The sequence below is a fragment of the Oncorhynchus tshawytscha genome, unplaced genomic scaffold, assembly GCF_018296145.1.
Source record: "Oncorhynchus tshawytscha isolate Ot180627B unplaced genomic scaffold, Otsh_v2.0 Un_contig_3536_pilon_pilon, whole genome shotgun sequence".
NCBI classification, from domain to species: domain Eukaryota; kingdom Metazoa; phylum Chordata; class Actinopteri; order Salmoniformes; family Salmonidae; genus Oncorhynchus; species Oncorhynchus tshawytscha.
In genome coordinates, this window is record NW_024609520.1 from 48856 (window position 1) to 73404 (window position 24549).

The 24549-nt window shown below is 40.7% G+C and overlaps 1 protein-coding gene across 4 annotated transcripts in view; it reads left to right on the plus strand.

Moving 5' to 3' along the window:
* The first annotated feature begins 313 nt into the window (after positions 1-313).
* The window catches only part of LOC112238313 (interferon-induced very large GTPase 1), a 67831-nt gene continuing 43595 nt past the window's right edge, over positions 314-24549 (plus strand). Inside the window, exon 1 of one of the 4 annotated variants that reach the window (XM_024406887.2) lies at positions 314-386. The gene's annotated coding sequence lies outside the window, so the exon portion shown is untranslated. Of the gene's footprint in view, positions 387-485; positions 623-695; positions 898-24549 lie in introns of those variants that run through there. The other 3 variants (XM_024406890.2, XM_042315700.1, XM_024406889.2) reach the window with 3 other exon arrangements.

The window sequence follows — 24549 nt, forward strand, 5'->3', positions numbered from 1 at the left end:
GTTTTTATATTTAATCCATTTACAAGAATTTCTAAACTGTTTTTGTTTTGTCATTATGGGATATTTTGGCCCAACGCTCTAACCGCTAGGCTACCTAATAAAGGATATAGAAATGACAATATTTCTCAGCTGTATTAAATCGTTCATGTTTTCAATTAGCTGTTTGGACAGTGGACCATATCAATATTTGGCATGATCAAATGAGAAATTAAAGATACATGTCTTGGGAAATGTAGAGCTGTTTTTTTTTTTTATAATGGTGAGTTTGTCAAAGTTGTTTCCAACGTAGCTACGAAACTGAAAGTAGGCCTACATTCGACAGCCATCTCTTTCTCAACATCTCAACAGCCATCTGTTGCCAGCTACTCGAAATATAGCAGGAAATGGTAAGTCACGTTTTTTAATGAAAGTGTAAGGTTTTAAGATTTTTTTATGACTGGAAGTGAATTCTTATTCAACTAGACAACTTCAAGACTGATAATTCCTCCTAGGTAGAACATCTAATCAAAGGCAAAAAACAAATAGACCAAGTAGCTACATCTCACATAATGGCGGATTGCGCACACGGAAGTTTCGGCTGGGACGTTCACAAAGAAAGATGAATTAAGAGACAGGGAGAAAGGTGTAGTATGAGCTCTCTTTCCGTTTCACCCTATAGGCTGATCGAAATGCAAAACAGAATTTGTAGGATAACTTTTTGATTATGAAAGTCCGGTGTAAACTAATGGTTGCAAGGCAATTGTTTTGAATCTGGACACAACTTGAAGATAAAACGGTCAGATAGTTTCACTCCTGATTAATTGCATGGACATTTTTGGTTTACACTCTTTGTACAGCTGTGTCTACCGTGTAATTGCCCTCATTTGTTGCCAGCTACTCGAAATATAGCAGGAAATGGTAAGTCACGTTTTTATATAAGTGGCAGGGTCACTTCAGCAAATTAACGGTATGAATGGTACCTCACCTACACTTAAATCATGATTTTTGCATCCATATCTATTGCTGACCTACTAACGCCCTTTATAATGTCCACTTATGTACATAGGATGCTGTCTATAGCATTTTAACATATTAAAACAAAAGAAGAGAAATGTCACCAGCCGTTGCTGCTATGCATGCATATGTGCATAATATGCTGCGACCATAAAATAAAAAAAACTAGCCTATTTAACAACTCAAAATTACGGAGAGTATTATGGCAGAGTGAAAATATTTTTTTGCATGGATAGTAGTCTACTTTAAAAAAGTGGCAATATTTCAAGAATAAACTCGAAATATAATTTGAAGAAAAAGTTTTTATTTTTAATAAATTCAAATACTGAGAAAGTCGCAGTTGTATTTCAAGATTAAAGTAGGGGATATTCTGTGACTTGCAGCGAATCTTGTTGCGTTTATCAGGACCTGGAAGAGGTTATGACGCAGATTATTTTTGGAACCACACGGACAAGGTATTTCATTCATGCCCGTGGGGTTAAATACATAGGTAGAGACAGGTGTGTGGAGTTAATAGACTCAAACAGGCTTCACACACGGTACCCCATGTTACATTTGAGTCATTTAGCAGACGCTCTTGTCCAGAGCGTTTTACAGTTATGAGTGCATACATTTTCATTTCCCCCGTGAGAATCGAAACCACAACCCTAGCGTTGCAAGTAACATGATGTACCAACTGAGCCACAAAAGAAAGTCCCAAAGCAATACCATTCTAACGGCAATAGTGTTTTGTCAGACTGCGAAGATACTGAGTTACGTGCATCAGTCATTGATATGTTGCCCTTCGAAGTCGCTACAGTGGTATCCTCAATCCCCTGCGTGCCAACACCGTGCATAGTATATTTCGAGTAACAGGCAGGCCAGCAGCCTATACGTCGAAACGAGAAGTTCATTTACAAATGTGTGCGTAATGGCATGGCGTTTTATGTAGGCTACACATCCAATGAATTAGGTTTATAGGCCTATGCCTAAACCATTTTATTATCTTGTGAATGTAGGTCATGGATTTGGTGGAGTAGGATTGCATGTCCCTGTCTGTCTCAAGGATGGCCCCCAAACCCCTGTCATGGACCTAGTATAGGCACTTTATTCTCAAAATATTGCCACTTTATTAGTATAACAAATTTAAATCCAACTACCACCACCTGTCTCTGTTTTTGTTTTCTCTTCACTTGGCCTAAATAACAAAACCTTAGCTGGTTGTTATAAAATTGTTTGCACTGCATGGATCACTGGTGTGGGTGAATGCAGCATTGCTGTATGGTGCACTCAAAATGTCTTTGAGTAGAGTGTCTTTGTTGTCGAGTAGCCAGCCTAGGCTACTGCTAAAATAGTTCTGGAATATACCTACATGTTGCTCCTTTGCATGGTGATTTGTTGCTAGTTTTGTTTTTTGGTTATTCATTGTCAAGTTTTTAAAAAACGAAACCAGACTGCAACATTTTTGTAGACTAGCTAGGACTGTGGCATGTCTGTACACTCAACCTGTTCTCAGAGAATTTCGTATTATTTAGTACATACATCTGAGACACTCCATTTTGTATGATATGTTCTGTTTGGTATGGTTACATAAGACAGATGGTTACTAAAATCGAAAGGAGGGTGGATGAGTAGTCGTATAATGCGGACGTCTAGCAACCCATTACAATCTCAATACAGACAACTTTTAGTATTTTAGCTTATTAGCAACTTTTTTTTTATCTACTTACTACTTTTTTAACATGTTGGCTAACCCTAACCCTAACCTTGACCCTATTTAGCTAACCCTTTACCTAATCATAACCTTAATCCTTTCTCTAACCCTAACCTTAACCTAACTCTTAAACTTAACCCTAATCTTAGCCCTTAGCCTAGTTAATGTTAGGCATCTAGCTAGAATTCATAACATATCATACATTTAGCATATTAGTAACATATTGTACTTTGGCAAATTTGTAACATATTGTACGTTTTGATAATTTGTAACATATAATATTAATTGTAATTCATAACACATCATACAAAATGTGTGTTGGACATCTACAAATTAATACATACCATATGAAACACATCATACTAAAGGACTTTCTCAGATTTACGTACAGAATAATACGAAATGCTCTGAGACCAGGTTGCAACCCTTTCCCTCTGCTGAGCGATGTAAACCGCACATGAAAGCAGCGCAATTGAGTTGAATTCACCAATGCGAGCGCTTCAGGCTGTAATTTCATAAAGTAGGTGACTCAACTGTTGACTCGCTTGTGTGTCCTATTGTATTTTAGTTGTAATCCTTTATCTTGTAACTTTTTGACAACCAATATGGCATTTTATGTAGGCTATAACAAATACCCGTTGGAACCGACACTTGGCATGACATTTAGCCTACAACACGTTTAAACTTTCGGTCCGGTTGAAGATTCGGTCCGTGCCACATGTGACAATATGATACAGCACACTGGCTGGCTCCTGCATGTGTGGATCTGGGATGAGGGTTGTGTGTGTGTTGCAATGCACTGCCTTTTTTTTTTGCGTGCAGCGCGTTGGCAATGCTTGCTGTGACCTGTAGTGAATTGGCAACCCAAATCATTGCGCTGGCCAGATATACATTTGTTATTCGGCCGCGGGCCTTGCGTTTAACACGTGTACAACGGGGTTAAACAGTTCAAGCCTTTTCCTAACACACTTTCTGTCAATTTCTCATTTAATGAAAACAAATGATAAGAAACACACAATAAACAGAAATAAACTACTACACTGCAGATAATATATTGTATGTGTGTCTCTCCCTTTCCCCTATATCTTCTTCCATGTCCCACAAACATGGATTTAGGCCCAGATTACAAATTACTGGGGGATTGGTGGACCAAAATAGCGGAGGGTTGTCAACTTTTTTTTAGCATCTTATTGAGAACAGGGGAGGATAGTGCGTTTTTTTCCCTGGTTAACATTGACTATTTTGCAGGTTTTACTATATATTTTCTTCCATCCTAGTCAAATTTCCTCATGAGCTTGCATGTACCTCCCTTATATCAAGGTGTTTTGGTACTTCCCGTATGGACTACGCTTTTCCATGTGCTCCTTTTTTTACTATACCGCTGGTCAGTACCAGTCTAACGTTCTATCGTGCCCTCTATCCACCATTCACAGTGGCAATAGTGGCAGGTGGATCGTTTGTACAGATCTGCAATGGAGTAACTAGCTATCATACCACATATACAAGCATTCAAAGCTGCATCCATTTTTAATATGAATCGACAAGAACAAATAAGAATAGCTGATCGGCATTGGAGAGACCAGGTGTATCATTGCTCATGAAAGAACAGTTAAAAAAGCTCCCATATTGATCATGTTTAGGGACAATACAATGATCCTACAGAGACTGTAGCCTACAACACCACAATACAACTATCCTACAGACTATATTAGCCTACAACACCACAATACAACTATCCTACAGACTATATTAGCCTACAACACCACAATACAACTATCCTACAGACTATATTAGCCTACAACACCACAATACAACTATCCTACAGACTATATTAGCCTACAACACCACAATACAACTATCCTACAGACTATATTAGCCTACAACACCACAATACAACTATCCTACAGACTATATTAGCCTACAACACCACAATACAACTATCCTACAGACTATATTAGCCTACAACACCACAATACAACTATCCTACAGACTATATTAACCTACAACACCACAATACAACTATCCTACAGACTATATTAGCCTACAACACCACAATACAACTATCCTACAGACTATATTAGTCTACAACACCACAATACAACTATCCTACAGACTATATTAGCCTACAACACCACAATACAACTATCCTACAGACTATATTAGCCTACAACACCACAATACAACTATCCTACAGACTATATTAGCCTACAACACCACAATACAACTATCCTACAGACTATATTAGCCTACAACACCACAATACAACTATCCTACAGACTATATTAGCCTACAACACCACAATACAACTATCCTACAGACTATATTAGCCTACAACACCACAATACAACTACTATCCTACAGACTATATTAGCCTACAACACCACAATACAACTATCCTACAGACTATATTAGCCTACAACACCACAATACAACTATCCTACAGACTATATTAGCCTACAACACCACAATACAACTATCCTACAGACTATATTAGCCTACAACACCACAATACAACTCTCCTACAGACTATATTAGCCTACAACACCACAATACAACTATCCTACAGACTATATTAACCTACAACACCACAATACAACTATCCTACAGACTATATTAGCCTACAACACCACAATACAACTATCCTACAGACTATATTAGCCTACAACACCACAATACAACTATCCTACAGACTATATTAGCCTACAACACCACAATACAACTATCCTACAGACTATATTAGCCTACAACACCACAATACAACTATCCTACAGACTATATTAGCCTACAACACCACAATACAACTATCCTACAGACTATATTAGCCTACAACACCACAATACAACTATCCTACAGACTATATTAGCCTACAACACCACAATACAACTATCCTACAGACTATATTAGCCTACAATACAACTATCCTACAGACTATATTAGCCTACAACACCACAATACAACTATCCTACAGACTATATTAGCCTACAGCACCACAATACAACTATCCTACAGACTATATTAGCCTACAACACCACAATACAACTATTCTACAGACTATATTAGCCTACAACACCATAATACAACTATCCTACAGACTATATTAGCCTACAACACCACAATACAACTATTCTACAGACTATATTAGCCTACAACACCACAATACAACTATCCTACAGACTATATTAGCCTATAACACCATAATACAACTATCCTACCTAGACTATAGTAGCCTACAACACCACAATACAATGAATAACCGCATTACTGTTTTCACTTGAGTACAATATTCTACTCCAGGCTACAGTGAAAATGTCATTTGAATAGGAGTGCAAAACCCCTGTGATTTTAATGTTTCATTCCATTTCTATCAGTTGTGGATCCACTCTCGACAGTTTATAAGGTTTAGAAAGGCACAGTAGCAGGCCAGTCTGGCTGTATTTTTACTTTTAATACTGAATGCGCTGTCCGTTTCAGATCATCATTCTTCCAAGTTGTCCTATAATAATGTGGTCACATGCTCCCAGCAGGCGCAGTGCTCTCCAATCCGAGCAGCTATTCCTCGCGCACCTTCAACCTAACACTTCAATATAGCCTAAATATTTATAATTTCACATCATTCGACCTAGAGTTGAAAATGCCATGGTAACCCATTTAATGTTATTTTTTTATTCGGTACATGGGAATTTAACCTCAAAAGTTATTTCTATGTGCAATACGTTTTTGACCCACATACTTTTATCTGCAACAAGTCAATTTGATGGTAAAACAACTTTGAGGGGAAAGTGCACAAGGGTTTCCCTAATTGCGGTTTTTGGACAATAAGTAAAATGAAAAGCCAATAAATAAAGTTGTAGCAAGCCAAATTGTCCAAGAGATACTGTTTATCGCCTACACACCGAATTCGAGCTTCAGCACCATTCTCTCATGCCTTGCGCCGCACCTGAGCCTTCGGTTTAGTAGATTAATAGAGAGCCAGCGAGAGAGGACCCTTGGCCTAGGCTATTGTTGATTGTGAAGATGGAGGACTTTTTCATTTAAGTAAAATACAAGTTAGAGGAAAAATATTATGCCTTTAGTGAAAAGCCTACAAAAATAGTTTTAATATTGTAGTGGAAGATTGGGTATGGCCAAATGCAGGTTACTGTGCAACTCCTTATTCAGGTAGGATGCAATTGTGGAACTAAAGTGTATTTATAATAATTAGTTTTATCATTTATTATTGTATCCTATATCATTGTTGTTATTGTAAGCCTATTCATTAATCAAATCACGATTTAAAAAAAATGTAGATCCTGTTTTATTTAAATCTGATGAGAAATGTTCATTGGCTAAATTACATTCAATCTGTCTTTTTAATGGTGTGCTCCATATTTAGTTTAAGTTATAAGTAGGTCTGTTGTAAAATAAATAACATTAGCATATTTCTGGCATTTGTTGGGTAGGGTAGGCACTTGCCTAACAAAACGACCATGCATGTTGTAGCTGGGACCCTTTGGATTGCAAACAGAGGAAGATTTTCAAAAAGTAAGTGATTATTTAATAGCTATTTGTGATTTTATGAAGCCTGTGCTGGTTGAAAAATATGTTGCTGTGGGGTGCCCAAAACATCCTCAAACAATCGCATGGTATGCTTTCGCTGTAAAGCCTATTGTAAATTGGACAATGCAGTTAGATTAACAAGAATGTAAGCTTTTAACCGATATACTTGTATGTTCATAAATGTTTAATATTACGATTATTTATTTGAATTGCGTGCCCTCCAATTTCACTGGATGTTGACGACGGGACACCTAGTCTTAAGAAGTTTTAACAAACCTCCAGACGAGCTTCAATGCCATACAACTCTCCATCCATGGCCTTCAACTGCTCTTAAATGCAAGTAAAACTAAATGCATGCTCTTCAACCGATTGCTGCCCGCACCTGCCCGCCCGTCTAGCATCACTACTCTGAACGGTTCTGATTTAGAATATGTGGACAACTACAAATACCTAGGTGTCTGGTTAGACTGTAAACTCTCCATCCAGACTCACATTAATCATCTCCAATCCAAAATTAAATCTAGAATCGTCTTCCAATTTAGCAACAAAGCATCCTTCACTCATGCTGCCAAACATACCCTTGTAAAACTGACTATCCTACCGATCCTTGACTTTGGCGATGTAATTTACAAAATAGTCTCCAACACTCTACTCAGCAAATTGGATGCAGTCTATCACAGTGCCATCCATTTTGTCACCAAAGCCCCATATAATACCCACCACTGCGACCTGTATGCTCTCATTGGCTGGCCCTCGCTTCATATTCATTGCCAAACACACTGGCTCCAGGACATCTGTAAGTCTTTGCTAGGTAAAGCCCCGCCTTATCTCAGCTCACTGATCACCATAGCAGCACCCACCCGTAGCATGCGCTCCAGCAGGTATATTTCCCTGGTCACCCCCAAAGCCAACTCGTCCTTTGGCTGCCTTTCCTTACAGTTCTCTGATGCCAATGACTGGAATGAATTGCAAAAATCACTGAAGCTGGAGTCTCATGTCTCCCTCACTAACTTTAAGCATCAGCTGTCAGAGCAGCTTACAGATCATTGCAGCTGTACATAGCCCATCTGTAAATACCAACTACCTCATCCCCATATTGTTTTTTTCCCCTTTGCACCCCAGTATCTCTACTTGCACATTCTTCTTCTGCACATCTATCACTCCAGTGTTTAATTGCTAAATTGTAATTATTTTTGCCACTCTGGCCTATTTATTGCCTTACCTCGATAATCTTACTTCATTTGCACACACTTGTCATGATGTTGGCCTCTTTGGGTATAGCAAGCCCATCCCCCTCTCCCTGCCTCCCCTTGCCTCCTTCAACTAGGTTGCTGTGGTCAGAGGTCGTAAATTCCCGAGAAGACCTCATGGACACACAGTTATAGAGTAGTTTTCATGGACACAAAGGAAATCCTTCCACCTCACAGAACTTGAGGTACGAACAAATTTCATGTTCCGGAGAAAGTGTAAAAGATCGGTGAAGAATCCAGCTACGAACTGATCCGTTTGTCACAACTTGGGAAGCTCATGGGAGACTGTGTGGCCACATTACCATAACGCTGTTTATATAATAACCCCAGATATAAGGTTTACATCTAATTGTTGTATAAGATGAATGAGTGAGTATGATGCTGTTTACACAATTTTAGAATGTGATTTTGGACTGTTTAATGAAGGAAAACTAAAAAGGGAAGTGGATTTGAACTAAATCAGAGGATCAGAGGTCAGACATCCTGGGACAGACCTTTTCTGCCATTCTGAATAAAACCCAACTTTGAGAAATTATCACCAGACCAAGCTTACCTCAATTACGAGATGGCTAAAGGTTGCAGACCATGTTTTTCTCCATTAGGAGGACAAAGGTTGTAGACCATTGCTGAATCTTTTAACCATACCACGTGGTTAAACTCTTAGACTAACGATACTGACAGAATAAGAACAAGTCTTTGATACTAACTACTAGTCTGCAGCTAGGAATTCGGTATCATTGAACGCGAAGAACGACAACCGCCGAAACATCCATTCTATAATGAATATCACTTTGAACTATCCCCTCAAACCAAGACAGAGAGGGAGAGAGACGGACAATTCTAAGAAAGACACAAACTTTTCACCAGCGATCAAGACGACACACTGAGCGTAAATACACAGTGGGGAGAACAAGTACAGTGCCTTGCGAAAGTATCCGGCCCCCTTGAACTTTGCGACCTTTTGCCACATTTCAGGCTTCAAACATAAAGATATAAAACTGTATTTTTTTGTGAAGAATCAACAACAAGTGGGACACAATCATGAAGTGGAACGACATTTATTGGATATTTCAAACTTTTTAACAAATCAAAAACTGAAAAATTGGGCGTGCAAAATTATTCAGCCCCCTTAAGTTAATACTTTGTAGCGCCACCTTTTGCTTCGATTACAGCTGTAAGTCGCTTGGGGTATGTCTCTATCAGTTTTGCACATCGAGAGACTGACATTTTTCCCATTCCTCCTTGCAAAACAGCTCGAGCTCAGTGAGGTTGGATGGAGAGCATTTGTGAACAGCAGTTTTTAGTTCTTTCCACAGATTCTCGATTGGATTCAGGTCTGGACTTTGACTTGGCCATTCTAACACCTGGATATGTTTATTTTTGAACCATTCCATTGTAGATTTTGCTTTATGTTTTGGATCATTGTCTTGTTGGAAGACAAATCTCTGTCCCAGTCTCAGGTCTTTTGCAGACTCCATCAGGTTTTCTTCCAGAATGGTCCTGTATTTGGCTCCATCCATCTCCCCATCAATTTTAACCATCTTCCCTGTCCCTGCTGAAGAAAAGCAGGCCCAAACCATGATGCTGCCACCACCATGTTTGACAGTGGGGATGGTATGTTCAGGGTGATGAGCTGTGTTGCTTTTACACCAAACATAACGTTTTGCATTGTTGCCAGAAAGTTCAATTTTGGTTTCATCTGACCAGAGCACCTTCTTCCACATGTTTGGTGTGTCTCCCAGGTGGCTTGTGGCAAACTTTAAACAACACTTTTTATGGATATCTTTAAGAAATGGCTTTCTTCTTGCCACTCTTCCATAAAGGCCAGATTTGTGCAATATACGACTGATTGTTGTCCTATGGACAGAGTCTCCCACCTCAGCTGTAGATCTCTGCAGTTCATCCAGAGTGATCATGGGTCTCTTGGCTGCATCTCTGATCAGTCTTCTCCTTGTATGAGCTGAAAGTTTAGAGGGACGGCCAGGTCTTGGTAGATTTGCAGTGGTCTGATACTCCTTCTATTTCAATATTATCGCTTGCACAGTGCTCCTTGGGATGTTTAAAGCTTGGGAAATCTTTTTGTATCCAAATCCGGCTTTAAACTTCTTCACAACAGTATCTCGGACCTGCCTGGTGTGTTCCTTGTTCTTCATGATGCTCTCTGCGCTTTTAACGGACCTCTGAGACTATCACAGTGCAGGTGCATTTATACGGAGACTTGATTACACACAGGTGGATTGTATTTATCATCATTAGTCATTTAGGTCAACATTGGATCATTCAGAGATCCTCACTGAACTTCTGGAGAGAGTTTGCTGCACTGAAAGTAAAGGGGCTGAATAATTTTGCACGCCCAATTTTTCAGTTTTTGATTTGTTAAAAACGTTTGAAATATCCAATAAATGTCGTTCCACTTCATGATTGTGTCCCACTTGTTGTTGATTCTTCACAAAAAATACAGTTTTATATCTTTATGTTTGAAGCCTGAAATGTGGCAAAAGGTCGCAAAGTTCAAGGGGGCCGAATACTTTCGCAAGGCACTGTATTTGATACACTGCCGATTTTGCAGGTTTTGCTACTTACAAAGCATGTAGAGGTCTGTATTTTTTTTAATCATAGGTACACTTCAACTGTGAGAGTCGGAATCTAAAATAAAAATCCAGAATCACATTGTATGATTTTTAAGTAATTAATTTGCATTTTATTGCATGCAATAAGTATTTGATCACCTACCAACCAGTAAGAATTCCGGCTCTCACAGACCTGTTAGTTTTTCTTTAAGAAGCCCTCCTGTTCTCCACTCATTACCTCTATTAACTGCACCTGTTTGAACTCGTTACCTGTATAAAAGACACCTGTCCACACACTCAATCAAACAGACTCCAACCTCTCCACAATGGCCAAGACCAGAGAGCTGTGTAAGGACATCAGGGATAAAACTGTAGACCTGCACAAGGCTGGGATGGGCTACAGGACAATAGGCAAGCAACTTGGTGAGAAGGCAACAACCGTTGGCGCAATTATTAGAAAATGGAAGAAGTTCAAGATGACGGTCAATCACCCTCTGTCTGGGGCTCCATAAAAGATCTCACCATGTGGGGCATCAATGATCGTGAGGGATCAGCCCAGAACTACACGGCAGGACCTGGTCAATGACCTAAAGAGAGCTGGGACCACAGTCTCAAAGAAAACCATTAGTAACACACTACGCCGTCATGGATTAAAATCCTGCAGCGCACGCAAGGTCCCCCTGCTCAAGCCAGCGCATGTCCAGGCCCGTCTGAAGTTTGCCAATGACCATCTGGATGATCCAGAGGAGGAATGGGAGAAGGTCATGTGGTCTGATGAGACAAAAATAGAGATTTTTGGTCTAAAATCCACTCGCCGTGTTTGGAGGAAGAAGAAGGATGAATACAACCCCAAGAACACCATCCCAACCGTGAAGCATGGAGGTGGAAACATCATTCTTTGGGGATGATTTTCTGCAAAGGGGACAGGACGACTGCACCGTATTGAGGGGAGGATGAGCATTGAAGATGGGTCGTGGCTGGGTCTTCCAGCATGACAACGACCCGAAACACACAGCCAGGGCAACTAAGGAGTGGCTCCGTAAGAAGCATCTCAAGGTCCTGGAGTAGCCTAGCCAGTCTCCAGACCTGATCCCTGTAGAACATTTTTGGAGGGAGCTGAAAGTCTGCATTGCCCAGTAACAGCCCCGAAACCTGAAGGATCTGGAGAAGGTCTGTATGGAGGAGTGGGCCAAAATCCCTGCTGCAGTGTGTGTAAACCTGGTCAAGAACTACAGGAAACGTATGATCTCTGTAATTGCAAACAAAGGTTTCTATACAAAATATTAAGTTCTGCTTTTCTGATGTATCAAATACTTATTGCATGCTATAAAATGCAAATTAATTACTTAAATCATACAATGTGATTTTCTAGATTTTTGTTTTATATTCCGTCTCTCACAGTTGAAGTGTACCAATGATAAAAATAACAGACCTCGACATGCTTTGTAAGTAGGAAAACCTGCAAAATCGGCAGTGTATCAAATACCCACTGTATATATTGATTGCAATTGTTCCCGAATGAGTGAGCGTTCATGTGTAAAGGATTAGCATTTCACTTGTTATAATTATTAACTCTGTAGTGACTTCTTAGTCGACCCCCACTTCCCTTTTGTCTAACAAACCGCCATGCCGGTTTAGCTGACTAGGCACATCCTCCTATCACCACATTTACCTTGTTTGTTTGTTTGTTTATGCATTTCTGTGAATTACTTAGTTAGTAATAAATAAATGATTTAAGACAATTCATGTATGACTCATTGTATAGACTGGGTTTGTGCAGATAACCAACAATTTACGACGTTTGGAATGAGACTAACGTGAGGTAAAGTAAATAATTCATTAATTCAAAGTCTAATTGATCAGATAAAATAACTGAAAAGTTATTTTAGGAAATGAAATGTGTGTGTTTATGTAATTCAGTGATTGATTAGTTAGTTAGTAAATAAATAATTAAGCCAATTTGTATATCGCTGATTCGTGATTTATGATGCTAGGGTTCGTGCAGACATCCAAGGGTTTGCGACATTCAGGAATGAGATTGATGAGGTAATAACACATGAATAGAAGACTGTAATCGATAAGATATGAAAATATCTGAAGAGTTAATTCGGGAAATAGAGACTTTATAAACATTTTCCTGTGGTGCCCCGACTTCCTAGTTAATTATTATTCCATGATTTGTTTAACCACAGAATATTTACACATAGAGAATTCATTTGAAAATATAAGTCTTCACATTTAATGATGGTCGACAATGGTTAGGGGTCTGAACAAATACACTATATATACAAAAGTATGTGGACACTCCTTCAAATTAGTTGTTTTAAATATTTCAGCCATCCCGAAAGATGACAGGTATATAAAATCGAGCACACAGCCATGCAATAGCCATAGGAGAATGGCCTTACTGAAGAGCTCAGTGAATTTCAATGTGGTACCGTCATAGGGTGCCACTTTTCCAACAAGTCAGTTAATCAAATTTCTTCCCTGCTAGAGCTGCCCCGGTCAACTGTAAGTGCTGTTATTGTGAAGTGGAAACGTCTAGGAGCAACAACTGCTCAGCCGCGAAGTAGTAGGCCACACAAGCTCACGGAACAGGAACGCCGAGCGCTGAAGCCCGTAGCGTATAAAAATCGTCTGTCCTCGGTTGCAACACTCACTACCGAGTTCCAAACTGCTTCTGGAAGAAATGTCAGCACAATAACTTTTCGTCAGGAGCTTCATGAAATGTATTTCCATGGCCGAACAGCCTCACACAAGCCTTAGATCACCTTGTGTAATGCCAAGCGTCGGCTGGAGTGATGTAAAGCTCATCGCCATTGGACTCTGGAGCAGTGGAAATGCGTTCTCTGGAGTGATGAATCACACGTCACCATCTGGCAGTCCGATGGACGAATCTGGATTTGGCGGATGCCAGGAGAATGCTACCTGCCCCAGTGCATATAGTGCCACCTGTAAAGTTTGGTGGAGGAAGAATTGTCTGGGGATGTTTTTCATGGTTTGAGCTATGCCCCTTAGTGCCAATGAAGGGAAATCTTAACACTACAGCATACAATGACATTCTAGACGATTCTGTGCTTCCAACTTTGTAGCTCCCTTCAGTAACCACGAGCACAACCGTTCCTTGATTTTAACCCATACTTGATTTGTGAGTTTGGAAGAAGATTGAAGGCTTGGCATCACCTGTCTAACGATAACCCGATGACTCACTCCAATAGGGTCGCCATAGTCGATACATGGATTTCCATAGCCGACTATGCTCCAGCCAAGATCTGTTCTCTGAGCAAAAGGCTGATTTCCCTTACCAGACACAATTTCTCTTGGAAGGAGAGCCTGGGAGCAGTTGTAGCCAATTAAGAGACCGACATCACAGCTCTGTTGAGGAGCAATCTCCTCTGCAATGTGTTCAAGATGAGACCATGCTCTTGCAGTCTCTGGAGTAGGAATATGATCTCTGTTTGCAGGAATAAACTCTCTCGAGTAGGTCGTTGGCAGAGGGATTTTCTTCTCCAAGTAAAGCCCTCTAACCTGCAAACCAGACAGCTTCTGGCAGGGCACAATGGTATTCCTTGAAGCCATTGTAGAGAGTTTCAATTGGACTGGCTCCTTCCTTGTATTGAGAGCCTTTGTTGTCTCTTCAAGGATAAAGGTGGTGTCGCTCTGGGTGTCAAGAAGTGCATACACGAGAACTTCACGATCTGGCTCACTTGTGGTTGACACCCATACTGGAATGATTGTGGAGGTGTGAGTGTTGTTAATGTCCCTTACGACTCTGTTAGATATGGCCTCACTTGACGCTCTTGTCCCCTTATCTTGTGGGGCCTTCCTATCCCTTAACCTTTCTTTAGTACGATCTTCGTGCAGGCAGGATGGATGCCTCCTCTGACACGTGTCGCAGGTGTTCCTGTTATCACAATCTTTTGAGCGATGCCCAGGCCTTAAACAGCCAAAGCACAATTTATTATCTTGAACAAACTTCTGTCGCTCTGCGGTGGGCTTATCCATGAACTTCCAGCATTTGTGGAGACTGTGACCTGACTTCTCACAGAAGACACAACTAGTAACAGTATTTTTCTCATCACAGTTAGTTGCTAATACCCTTGCTCCGGGGCTTTGAATCCTTGGCGTCTTAGGTTTTCCATCTTTGCTTGGTTTCAAAGCATGAAGGGATGTCACAGGATTGCAAGCGATCTTTGCTTCTCTCGTGAGAAACTTCACAAACTGACTGAAGCTTGGAAAGATCTCAGTTTCTTCTAAGATGTCTATGACCTTTCTATTCCATCTTGAAGTTAGCCAATCTGGAAGTTTAGCGAGGATCTTTTGGTTTTCATTGCAGTCATTAAGCACCTCCAGGCCCTTATTCTGAGACATAGCAGCCTCACAGCTGCGAAGAAAGTCTACAAGGTCTCTAAGTTCAAGACTGTCCTTGGATCCTATCTTAGGCCATGCATTGAGCTTATCTCTGAAGGACTTGGCGATGAGGAATTTGTTTCCGTACCTTTCTTCAAGAATGGTCCATGCAGCATAGTAGGCTGACTCTGTTCCTAACATAAAGTAACTTTCGATGGCTTTCTTGGCAGGCCCACCAATATATTTTCTCAAGTAATATATCTTCTCAGTTGCTGGTATGTTCTTCCTGTCTATCAGAGTCTGAAAGGAGACCTTCCAGTCAGTGAACGAGAGTGGTTCTCCATTGAATGTTCCTGGTTCTGGTATGGGGAGGCGGCTTTCACTGATTGATTCCGCTAGTAACCTGAACATGGTCTTGGTGCCATCTTCTCGCTGTGTGCTTGTCACAGCATGTTGTGGTGAGAGACTGTGAAATGAGCCACTTCTGTGCATGACTTCTTTCACAGATTTGCAGTTAGAGAGTAGTTCTCTCTTCTCGTCCTCTGAGTTTTCATCTTGCTCATACACTTGCATTCGCGCCTTGGCGGCATTTAGTTTCTTGAGCACTTCTAGGCGCTCTAACTCTACGCTTATCTTCTAGCGTCCTTCGTCTGGCAGCATTTTCTACCTCTAACTTGACTCGCAGCCTAGCTTCTTCTAAGTTGCGTTTCACAGCCTCAGCTTCTTGCTCCGCTGTCCTCTTCTTATCTTCATCTTCGAGTATCTGAAGTTCTTCAAGTTGGCGTTCTTGCTTAACCATTACTTCTAAAGCTGCTTGGTTAGCAGCAACTTCCGCCGCAGCCTCTTGTCTCTTGACAGATGACACGCTTGAGCGTCTGGAGTTGACCTTTGAGTTGCTATGAGACTGTGAGGAAGCACTTGAGGGCTGATAGTTGAGACTTGACTTATGTGAGAGTTCGGACATGCACAAGGAATTGCTGTCCTTCCAGTGCAACTCTATCTGGTTACTTTGACTTTCTTCCCTGCCTTTTAAATGACACCTTACAGTCTTGATAATAGACATTGTAACTGCTTCACAAGTATCAACTCTGCGTCGTATATTGTTGTCGGGAATGTCGATTTGACGCAAATTTACATAGACAAGGTTTAGCTCTGTAGAGGTATGGCTAATCTTGTTTAAGAGGTCTTCTAGTAGGTCTTCAGAGCAACAGCCTGTCAGTGACAGTTTTGCTTCCTTTACCAGAGCCTTCCACTTCTCATAGCTGACCCTGAAACGATGTTCGAGCTGTCTCCACCTTTCGTTGCGCAATTCTCTGCCCTTTTCAGTTAACCTGCGGACCCTCTCACCTTTTCGTGGCTCTTGTTGTGCTATCTCGTTAGCAGCCTCTGTATCATCATTCACTGGCCGAAGTGACTCCACACCAGTCTGGGCCTCTTCCTGCTGTTCTGTTTGTTCTGATGAAGGCTCGAAGTTTGCGAGGTGTTGCTGCAGCTGCTCAACTTGACCCACCCCATCTCTATCACCTTTAGTGAAACTACCTCTTTCTGACATTCTAAATCAAGTCAAATCAATTCTAGCTAAGGTTTGGATAAGTGAGTAGGTCATTTATACTCTAATTCACTGTAATTTATACCTTAGTACGTGGTATAAGCATGTATAATGCTTGTAACAAAGGCTTGAACAAACACCTTACCAAACAATTACACTATTAACTTACAGGTGAAAATAGAATTAATAGGTGTACGCTGACCCTTAATGTTTGTGACTATATATATATTTTTAGTAAGTATCAAATAATATTTTTCAGTAATACACATACCAGCAATACATTAAGATAGAAAGAGCAAATGCATAATACCAGAGTCTTTATGAAATAGACAACTATCTCCAGTCCTTACGAATTGTATTCTTAAAGTCTCTTATTAGCTGTTCACAAGGCTAGGACCACCTTCAAACACCTTGACTTGTACTTGCGTGTCTGACTTTCCTGTTAGTCTTGACCTTATGTTGCCTCACGATGCTTCCTTATGTGGAGATTTTCTTCTTAGTTTGCAGGTAGGTGCAAAACTCTTATCTGGCAGATGACTGGGTCTACCAGGATTTGGGAATCTTGTAGACGTTTTACAGCTGGATGAGATTCTTCTTTCTCTCTTGCTCGTGAAGAGCATTGAGTTCTCACTGTAGCTCCCTTCAGTAACCACGAGCACAACCGTTCCTTGATTTTAACTGGCGGCTTTATTCTGTAGTTTTAGTCAGAATTATCACCTTCCGTGAGAACTATAAAGTAAATGAAAATACAGTTAAGCACACTCTTACAACCTTATCTTACGAGTGACTTATTAGCTTGGTATAACTCTGAAGTGCTTACATACATAACAGTTTAACCGGCGTTATTACGTGTTCAGATTAAACACATGAATAAAGGAAAAAATACCTCATTGGCTGCTTATTACAGAAGGGAGGAAATCAAACTTCACACTTATTATTCCTGGCATGAATTCACACTTCATCCTAACATACACTCTTCAACCTTTATGAACTACACCCGATGACATGAAAACTTAGCTAACGCAGCGCAGGATTGCCTTCCCTCCAAGTGTGTTGCTACAATAAGGATCCCCGTTACAACAGTATTAGCTACGTAGTTCCGATTGTATTATCATTTCCCCCGCACAGCGGACACGTAAACAATTCAAACAAAAGACAACGACATAACCTGTAAGTCTAACTGTCAGTTACAAACTTTTTGGCAACATTTTGGGGAAGGCCCTTTCCTGTTTCAGCATGACAATGCCCCCGTGCACAAAGCGAGGTCCATACAGAAATGGTTTGTCAAGATTGGTGTGGAAGAACTTGACTGGCCTGCACAGAACCCTGACGTCAACCCCATTGAACACCTTTGGGATGAATTGGAATGCTGACTTTTTATTGAGTTTTTTTATTTCACCTTTATTTAACCAGGTAGGCTAGTTGAGAACAAGTTCTCATTTGCAACTGAGACCTGGCCAAGATAAAGCATAGCAATTTGACACATACAACAACACAGAGTTAACAAAAACATAGTCAATAATACAGTAGAAAAAAAGCAAACAAAGTCTATATACAGTTAGTGCAAATGAGGTAAGATAAGGGAGTTAAGGCAATAAATAGGCCATGGTGGCGAAGTAAATACAATATAGCAATAAACACTGGAATGGTGGATGTGCAGAAGATGTGCAAGTATAAATACTGGGGTGCAAAGGAGCAAAATAAATAAAGTATGGGGATGAGGTAGATGGGCTGTTTACAGATGGGCTATGTGCAGTGATCTGTGAGCTGCTCTGACAGCTGGTGCTTAAAGCAAGTGAGGGAGATATGAGTCTCAAGCTTCAGTGATTTTTGCAGTTCGTTCCAGTCATTGGCAGCAGAGAACTGGAAGGAAAGTCGACCAAAGGAGGAATTGGCTTTGGGGGTGACCAGTGAGATATACCTGCTGGAGCGAGTGCTACGGGTGGGTGCTGCTATGGTGACCAGTGAGCTGAGATAAGGCAGGGCTTTACCTAGCAGAGACTTGTAGATAACCTGTAGCCAGTGGGTTTGGCGATGAGTTTGAAGCGAGGGCCAACCAACGAGAGCGTACAGGTCGCAGTGGTGGGTAGTATATGGGGCTTTGGTGACAAAACGGATGGCACTGTGATAGACTGCATCCAATTTGTTGAGTAGAGTGTTGGAGACTATTTTGTAGATGACATCGCCGAAGTCGAGGATCGATAGGATGGTTAGTTTACGAGGGTATGCTTGGCAGCATGAGTGAAGGATGCTTTGTTGCAATATAGGAAGCCAATTCTAGATTTTGGATTGGAAATGCTTAATGTGGGTCTGGAAGGAGAGTTTACAGTCTAACCAGACACCTAGGTATTTGTAGTTGTCCACGTATTCTAGGTCAGAACCGTCCAGAGTAGTGATGCTGGACAGACGGGCAGGTGCGGGCAGTGATCGATTGAATAGCATGCATTTAGTTTTACTTGCATTTAAGAGCAGTTGGAGGCCACGGAAGGAGAGTTGTACAGCATTGAAGCTCGTTTAAAGGTTAGTTAACAGTGTCAAGAGGGGCCAGAAGTATACAGAATGGTGTCGTGTGCATAGAGGTGGATCAGAGAATCACCAGCAGTAAGAGCAACATCATTGATGTATACAGAGAAGAGAGTCAGCCCGAGAATTGAACCCTGTGGCACCCCCATGGAGACTGTCAGGATTCGGACAACATGTCATCTGATTTGACACACTGAACTCTATCAGAGAAGTAAGACTGCGAGCCAGGCCTAATTGCCCAACATCAGTGCCCGACCTCACTAATGCTCGTGGCTGAATCGTAGCAAGTCCCTGCATTAATGTTCCAAAATCTAGTGGAAAGCCTTCCCAGGAGAGTAGAGGGATGTGTGTTTTGTTTGTCAAGATTGTCATAGTCTATTTATTGTAGTGTTGAAAACGGAGAAAACCATGATATTGAAGTTCCTGAAGTCGGTAAGTCTTGTTTATTGGTTGTGTGGTACATTGGCACAGAAACCTTTTGGTGGACAATTTGTTGCATATATATTATATCGTAAGTATGGCAACAAAGCTACATCAAAGTAGCCACCCTTTGCCTTGATGACAGCTTTGCACGCTGTTGGCATTCTCTCAAACAGCTTCACCATGCTGGTCATTTATGAACATTTGAACATCTTGGCCATGTTCTGTTATAATCTCCACCCGGTACAGCCAGAAGAGGACTGGCCACCCCACATAGCCTGGTTCCTCTCTAGGTGTCTTCCTAGGTTTTGGTCTTTCTAGGGAGTTTTTCCTAGCCACCGTGTTTCTACACCTGCATTGCTTGCTGTTTGGGGTTTTAGGCTGGGTTTCTGTACAGCACTTTGAGATATCAGCTGATGTACGAAGGGCTATATAAATAAATTTGATTTGATTCACCTGGAATGCTTTTCCAATAGTCTTGAAGGAGTTCCCACATATGCTGAGCACTTGTTGGCTGCTTTTCCTTCTACCTCATCCCAAACCATTTCAATTGAGTTGAGGTTGGATGATTGTGGAGGCCAGGTCATCTGATGCAGCACTCCGTCACTCTCCTTCTTGGCCAAATAAACCTTACACAGCCTGGAGGTGTGTTGGGTTGTGCCCTGTTGGAAAACAAATGATAGTCCCACTAAGCGTAAACCAGATGGGATGGCGTATCGCTGCAGAGTGCTGTGATAGCCATGCTGGTAAGTGTGCCTTGAATTTTAAATAAATCACTGACAGCGTCACCAGCAAATCACCCCCACACAATCACACCTCCTCCATGCTTCACGGTGGGAACCACACATGCGAAGATCATCTGTTCACCTACTCTGCGTCTCACAAAGATACAACGGTTGGAACCAAAAATCTCTCATTTGGACTCATCAGACCACATTTTAGAGTTGCCTGTCTTATGATCATGCTATTTAAAAAGCTTCTTGATATGGTCTGGTGGATGGATTATCTTGGTAAAAGAGAAATGCTCACTTACAGGGATGTAAACTAATTTGTGCACAACATTTGAGGAAAAATAAGCTTGTTGTGCTAATGGAACATTTCTGTGATCTATTATTTCAGCTCATCAAACATGGCACCAAAATTTACATTTTGCCTTTATATTTTTGTTCAGTGTTGGAATTGAACTCAATATTAGGACGTCATTGAATCACACAGAGTACAGAGTAAAAACAACATCTGTCACTGTCCAAATACTTTTACTGCATTAATGTCAATAATCACTTGTATTATCGCAGTCCAGGAGCTACAGTATGTACATTAGCTAGCTACTACTAGTAATATCTTAGATGGAGAGGCAGCTCACATTTTTTTTATAAGGACTGTGAGAAATTCAGTTATGGTGACATTCTACAGCAAAATGTAAAGAAATATGCTGACACAATCTAAATAAAAATTTGCCTAATAACATAATGGTAGAAATATATTTTATGGCTGACTCTTTTACCATAATCTATACATGGTCTATATGATCAGGCAGGTGTGCTATTTAGCAATAAGCATTATCACATGAAGCCCAACTGATGCAGCATAGAGGCTATAAATAAATAAGCTGAATCATGGGGTTGGCCATATGCATACCCAATTGGGACAATCATTAGCTATATCCAAAACTCTAAACATGATCTTGTTACTAGTTATATTGATTATTTTAATGTCAAAAAACAGATCCTTGTTAACAAGCTCTAGCAAAACCCCACCCTTGAGAGGTACCGTAACATTACAGAACCTCCCACCTCTGTATTAGTAGGATGCGCTAAAATGTGGCAAATTAACAACTGAAATCCAAAATATTAGTGATGGGTCGTTCCGCCAATGAACAGCTCTTTTTGAACGGCTGAATCACATCAGTGAAAGAGCCGTTCATTTGGCTCCCTGATTTGCATACTGCTACTACTGCTTTATGACCTCAAAACAATGATTATCTGCAGATAAGTTATAACATCATTATCTAACGTTGCAACATCATTATCTAACGTTACAACAGCATTATCTAGAGGGTGAATCCTTACTGCAGAAACAATAAATAGGGGGAGAGCGCATCATTCTGGTCTCACGCTCATTTTTGCAGTGTGTAAAAAAGCTGATCTAATAATTTGCGCAGGTAAACATTTTATCTGAACATACATTTCCTAAACTAATGTAATGTTATGCTACTTTTTAGCCTTTAGATTAGAGGTATTACATTTGTTCATGGTTCTATGTACATTGTTAAGCATAAATGAATCTGAACAAAAGAGCATTTTGGGAGCCAAATTAGGTGAGTGGAGACAATTGATCCAGCTCACTGAAAAGACTCGGAATGCCTAGCACTGAAATATATATCACACCTAAATGTGGAAATTAGGATGAATATTGATGTGTTTCACTAACACTAAGTCTTGTATTACACTGAATTATTATTTGTTTTAGTAAAATAATTCTTTAAGCAGACCATTTTAAAGGGATATTTCATCCAAAATGTATGTTTGGGTCAACATCCACATAATCTTTTTATTTTTAAACTTTAGCCACAGACTGTAGTTAGCATGATTAGCATCATCCCATAAAAATTAATGTAATCCATTGTACTAATGTTAGCAAAGCTGCATTGCATGCTTAAACTTCCTCAAACACTTTAAACTTTTGGGGGCAAAATATCTGAATATTCCGATGCTCTGATAATTCCATCAAGCAACCAGTGAGTTTTTTTACAGCTGATAATCAATCCCACATTCTTTATATTACAATATTGTTTAATTCTCCACTTTTGGAGGTTTGAGTTTTGGCGGGAGGACTGCTTTGTTCCATAGAGGTTCTCCCCCTCAATACTGCATGGCCAGGAAGAGAAAGTCTGCCTGGTATTTATGACCGGTTATAAAACTGCCACCGAGGAGAGGGGGTGTTCAAACCATTGCCTAGCCGGCATCCCTGATCCTCAGCCCATGAGGCCAAGTCATGACACCAGCATGGCTACCACAGCATTCTGCAGCGATATGCCATTCTATCGGGTTTGTACTTAGTGGGACAATCATTTGTTTTTCAACAGAACAATGACCCAACACACCTCTAGGCTGTGTAAGGGCTATTTGACCAGGAAGGAAAGTGATGGAGTGCTACATCAGATGACCTGGCCTCCACAATCACCCGACCTCAACCCAATTGAGATGGTTTGGGATGAGTTGGACCGCAGAGTAAAGGAAAATCTGCATAAATGGGAACTCCTTCAAGACTGTTGGAAAAGCATTCCAGGTGAAGCTGGTTGAGAGAATGCCAAAGCTGTTACCAAGGCAAAGGGTGGCTACTTTGAAAAAATCTAAAATCTAACACTTTTTGGTTACTACATGATTCCATATGTGTTATTTCATGGTTTTGATGTCTTCACTATTATTCTACATTGTAGAAAATAGTGAAAATAAAGAAAAACCCTTAAATGAGTAGATGTCAACATTTGCCTGGTACTGTACATTTTCCAAAATTCACAAAAAGTTACGTTAGCTGATGAAGATTATCTCATAAAACAAAACGTATAAAATCTCCTAAACCTGTGTTTACCACCGACCTTATTTTGGCGTTCATCCAAAAACCCTACCAAACTCCATTAATTTCCCCATAGGCTTTGTCCAACGATCCGTGGCGGAGTTGCGTCTGTTCTGCCTGCGGAACACTAACCTGTTCACCGGACGTGCTACCTTGTCCCGGACCTGCTGTTTTCGACTCTCTCTCTCTACCGCACCTGCTGTCTCGACCTCTGAATGCTCGGCTATGAAAAGCCAACTAACATTTACTCCTGTGGTACTGACATGTTGCAAACTCTACAACCACTGTGATTATTATTTGACCCTGCTGGTCATCTATGAACATTTGAACATCTTGAAAAACGATCTGGCCTTAATGGCCATGCATTCTTATAATCTCCACCTGGCACAGCCAGAAGAGGACTAGCCACCCCTCAGAGCCTGGTTCCTCTCTAAGTTTCTATTCTAGGTTCCTGCATTTCTTGGTAGTTTTTCCCTAGCCACCGTGCTTCTACATCTGCATTGCTTGCTGTTTGGGGGTTTAGGCTGGGTTTCTGCATTTACATCTTCTGATGTAAAAGGGCTTTATAAATACATTTGATTTAAGTTAGTGCCTACAAAAGACACCTTTACTTTTTCTCTCTATACAATACAACTTTATTGTCCATGTTAAAGCCAACAACTGTCACGCCCTGGTCTTAGTATTTTGTGTTTATATATTTATTTGGTCAGGCCCAGTCACTTTGGTTTTTTTTTTTTCCTTGTTTTGGAAGAGAAGAGAAGAGAAGAGAATGAGCGCCATTCTCCTTGCGGAGATGGTGCAAAATACATCAACACGGTCGGTCCCTGGGATTGGGCTGGCCAACACGATTCGGTTTGCTTGGAAGGAAAAGGAGTTGGAGCCTTTAGGACGGGAAGGACTATATTGATGGGGATTCTAAAGCTGACGGTGAAGGACGTGTTTTGTTTCCAAGGCAACTCGTTGGAGGAGCATACGACGTGGCACTATATACAGAGGAGAAACACGATGATATCCTGAGAAGGGCAAGAGCAGTGGGAGGTGAGAGGCCGATGAGCCACTATGAAATAACAAGCCTGGCGAAGAACAACT